The sequence below is a fragment of the Pinus tabuliformis genome, chromosome 1_1 (genome assembly GCF_031772625.1).
Source record: "Pinus tabuliformis cultivar Carrire ecotype Pingquan chromosome 1_1, CPIR1, whole genome shotgun sequence".
Taxonomy (NCBI): domain Eukaryota; kingdom Viridiplantae; phylum Streptophyta; class Pinopsida; order Pinales; family Pinaceae; genus Pinus; species Pinus tabuliformis.
Genome location: NC_142297.1, coordinates 593,756,091 through 593,761,349, shown reverse-complemented (window position 1 = coordinate 593,761,349; position 5,259 = coordinate 593,756,091).

Below are 5,259 nucleotides of genomic sequence, written 5' to 3'. Positions count from 1 at the left end.
ACTTTGTGTGTCCTGTAAATACTTAGTTCATCACTTACCAATGGAAACAAGGAAATATAAATATATAAATCAAGAAAAGTTTATGCTTCCTTTTTGGGAAAGGAGAAGTTGATGATGAAGTGCATGTGATGTGAAGGACGAAAAATTAAATAGTTTGTATAGCACGTTGAGTTTGGCCTCTAAACAAGTGGTTATATGAAAGATGTTTTACAACTTTAAAAGATGAGGATTGACAGTAAACAAGGAAAAAAAACAATAGAACTTGAAGATCTAAATGGTTTAATGTTTACATAGTTTGTTCAATTTTTCCTCTAAACAAGTGAGCATCTGTATGAAAAATGTTTTAGAACTGATTATTTACAGCACACACAAAGTAAGTTGAGACATCCCTGAGGATTTTTTTGTACAAATTTTATGATAACCTTTACCTACATCCAATAGATATTATAGAGCCTTTTGAAGAGAGAGTATATTCTAGTCTATAAGTTGATCCACAATCAAAGAAAAGGGCTAGGGATGTCACAAGCTAAAATAAATGATCTTTGTCATTGGCACAGTGATGTATTGACATTCTCAGTTGAAATGGATCCTATTAGTTGCATGGTGGCCAGAGACACTAGAAAATTCAAAATATATATTTTTTATGGCATCCAGATTGCCTACATACCATACAACTTTCCCATCTTATAAAACAATTTCTAACAATAACCACTCAAGTTTCTCTCCAATTTTTGAAACCCCCACCCATGTTGGGGAGATCACAATGTAAAATCAAATGTTCCTGTGATTTTTTTGAAGGGTTCATACATAAAATAGATAATTAGAAACTCAATATTGAGATATAATAATTGAGTTTTGAATCAGTGTGACAAAAAAAACATCACATTATATCACAAAATATATCCAATGTTGCAATGATCTGAGATAATGATTGAGGTTTGAATCATGATAACTAGGTGATAACCAAAACTAAGTTGTAGTCACAAGAAAAAAATCACATCAACTCATAAAATATATCCAAGGTTGTAATGAACCCCCATACATAGTGCTGGACCTCACAGGCATTTTAGTGCACATAGAACGCCACCCTAAATTTTTTATACTCTTGATTAATTAAGAATAACCTAGGATGTATAGAGTGGATGACGAGGTGGGTGGTACAATAAATGAGGATGCTTTTTAAAGTGTAAGGGAATTTAGATACTCTGTTTGGTATGAATCACAATGCAGCGATTATTAGGCATAAGTTACTATTAAGGAAGGAGGATAGGAAAAATAATATTATAGAAGAAAGAACCTAGAATATGTAGTTCATTTAGATATGTTAAAATTGAGCATACTGAACATGATTCTCAAGGCAGTCCATCAATTTCAAGTTACATGATTTCTACTGAGTTGGTAAAAGAAAAGATTTGTGGCCATTCACTATGGTCGAGTCTAGATGTTTAGGAGAAGGGAACTCCTATATGCTGAAAATAGCAACAAGAAATGATAAAAATAGAATCCAGAATATTCCAACTTTAATTTGTCCTTGAATTAAAATTTGAATTTAGTCTCACTAGCTGCTTGAAAAATAATTAATTAATTCATTGTGGATTAATTAGTTGGAGAAATTCAAATTAGAAATCTTTCTGCAGTCATGCAAGAGTTATCCCTTAAATTAAGGAGATTATCCCTTAATTAAGGACATAAGATTGAGTTATATTTGAGTTGTAATTAGTTAGCTCAATTTGCTGAGTTAAGTCCAGTTAAATTAGTTCCAAACTGTTTGAGGAACTAATTGTGAGTTATTAGTCAGTTGATGCATGCACGCACTCAACCAGTGTACTCTAGATAACTGAAGATTCCCTCATCAGAAACTCATGCATGTCTATTCAGAGAAAGACCCAACTGAACTAAATGTCAAGGACATGTTACTATCAGTTGCATGTGTTTTCCTATAAAGGAAACTCATCCATGCAGTCAAGGAAAGATTCCTTGAGGATTGCATAGTTTTACAGTGTGTAAGAGTAGTGTTCCACTTTCGTGAGGTGAGAATCATCCACTAGGAACAATGCAAGGAAATAGGAGCTTGGAGGGTAGAGGAGAAGGCTTGGGAGAAGCTTTGTTTGCCTGTGAGCATCCAGGAGGATTATACTGAGAGTTGGATAGCTGTGAGAGTTAAGGCTTTGTGTAATCTTGAGAAATTTCCATCTTGTATGATAATACAGATAGTGGGGTTTTTAGCTGAGGCTTTCCCCTGAGTATTTTCTGTGTTTCATGTGCATTGATTCTTCTTATGGTTATATGTGTTCAGCTCTGATTCAACTCGATCTTTACGCTTCTGCAAGTTTGATAGTAGAAGTAGATTATAGTATTTTGCTTTGGTATATTGCATTATCAAGTTAATCTACAGTCAGATTTTATACATAGATCTCAGAGGTAGATTTGTAGAGAATTTGCAGGAAATTCTACACTATATTATGGATACATTCTCTTCCAGTAGCTCCTATTGGGAAACATAATTATGTATCACCAAGGAATCAAAGATTGTTGCCACAAGTTAAATAATCTAGGGGGAACATAAAAAATGATCATTCTCTTGGCACTGGTAGGAATTCAATTCTCCCATAATTTGGAGATTTATCTTTGTTCATATTTCTTTGGAGAAATTTATTTACATGCAAAAATTTTGTCTTTTGTATTTCAAAAATGGAAATCCTTATTTAAGTTGATTGGAGAAGGTGAATAGTATTTGAGCTTCTCTTGATATTTTGTGCATTTGGATTATCTTCTCAATTAATAATGATTGTGAATCTCTGGAGAGACATTTTATGTATTATGAGTTTAGATTAAGTGTGTTGAACTTGATGTTCAATCTAAATGTCTTGTGAACCCTAAAATGCACCAAATTATGATTTATACACAAAGAATATACCACATTGCATATCAACGTGACTACCAACATACATTTTTATGGGTTCACATGGTAAAATTGATTAATTAACATCGATGTTGCAAAGGAAACACCATAAGTCAGTAGTGCATATGGAAGAAAAGTATGGATGAAAAGAGATGTGATATGTTATGTGATTTAACTATAGCCCAATTTGAGTGAAAAATAAATCTTAATGTTAAATGTAATACAATCATACAATATACTCAAAACAAAGGCATGTGTGACTTCCTTCCCAAGTGCTCAATCTAAGAGTTTATTTTCATTGACAATTGCATCCCAAACTAGAGCTTTGTCTTTCATCACCTCAACCAGACTGAACTCTTCATCCTCATATGGTAATGGTTCCAGATCAAATTTATCAGTGAGAATTCTCTAGAGGCGTTTCCATTTATACACATCTCCAATTTCATAATTAAAATCCTGGTTCTTTGCATAAGGATCTATGGCAGCGCAAATTTCTTGTTTTGCAATCAATTCTACATTAGATGCATCTATAAATTGTTCCCATGAAATATTGTCCCATTGGTACTTGAAAGACAATCCCTCATGTTTGTAAATGGTAGCATAAACACACAGTGTGCCTAAAACATTCATCAAACTCCAAACAGAGAAGCAAAATATGTGTGTCAGACAACGAAGTTTGTTAACCCAAACAACCCAAAAGAGATGGGTGACATCCAATAGTGAGATATTTTCTAAAGTTTTCTCTCTATATAAAACATCACATTGAACATATTCCACTAGACTATCTAGAGACTAATCTAGCTTAGCCCTCCTAGAAACTCCACAAACTTTCCAAGGTCGAACAGGAGTATCAAACAAAGGAAATATTTATGCCAAGCAATTTCCTACAATTCATGTTACACCTATAACCAATGCCACTCCTTGGTGATTCTCATATTTCTCTGTGGACATCCCTAGGGCTACAAATTGATATAAGGTTTCCATGAAAGCAACCTACATCTGAAACAATGAATAATAAAATAGAGAAGCAATAACAGTCTGTAATCCAAGTAATTTAAAAATAAAAGTATGAAGCACGGTTGATAGACGCGAAATGAGAAGAAAGATTACTATAGTACGACTCTTCAATGATTTCCCCAAAGTGAGAAATAGTATTATAGTGAAGAAAGAATACTGAAATACCAATGAACTGCTCACCCCAAGTTTATCAAAGTTTAAAGAACCAATAAACTGACTTATAAATAGATGCACAACTATAAACTAAAACACTTACCCCACAAGGGCTAACGGAACCTGTCCACTAGGAATACTAACTCATTGTGATAAAATGCACACTAATCCAAACACCAAATTGTGAGAAGAAACATCAAAATCTAGCCCAAGATAGGACTTCCTTCAATGTTTCTAATACACCGAGCCAAAAAATAAACATCGTGAAGGATTCTTGCCAAAACAAGCATTGCTTTCAAAACTAAAGCCTTTGAAGAATGGCAGGGTTTGTTTTCTATTGTGTCATTGTGTGTAAGTTTCATTTTCAATAGTGAAGTCTTAAGAGGGGATGTTAAATTATATATCTTCCTTATGTAATAATGACAAGTTACTATGCATCATTATTGGATGATGGTTCACATAATCACTTAGTCGCCTCCTCGTGAATACAGAGTACTTAGATTTTATAACCAATTGAAATATCTGTAAAATAGACATGCGTGATTGTAACAAGAGACAATATCAAATATATTCTTTGAATTCCTCTCATTGATTCACTATTTGTTCCATTTTCGTTGTGCCTCTCATTCAATTAGATCATATTCAAAATATTTGTCACAGTGCCAACCTTCTTCACCCTTTAAATTGGAAAAATTATGGTAATCTTGGAACACTCTCATAATGCTTTTAGAGCATAAAAACAACATGTAAAAAAAATATGAGTAATCTCTTACCTTAGGAGGTTCCATTGTATACATGGGTCTTGGTGGGCATTTATAATAATAATAACAATTATCATCATCATTATATAATTGGCTATATAGTATTATTAAATAGATATCTACATTGCATTCATTTTTGTTAATCATTCTTAATTCTTGTTTATAATTCTATAAATTGACATTTGTCTTAAGCTTGAAAAGACTAGAACTCTATTTAATTTATATTAATCTTGTTTAATTCTTTATTTCAATGCATGATTAAGAAGACATTTTCAAATAATGCGATAGAATTGAGAAGGTGAAAGAAAGGTAATAATAATATTTTATTATTATTAATTTTGTAATGTTTGAAAGAATTAAAAGAATATAATATACATTTGAGTATATTTTTATATAATATTGTTTAAAATCTAAATTATTGCTTAA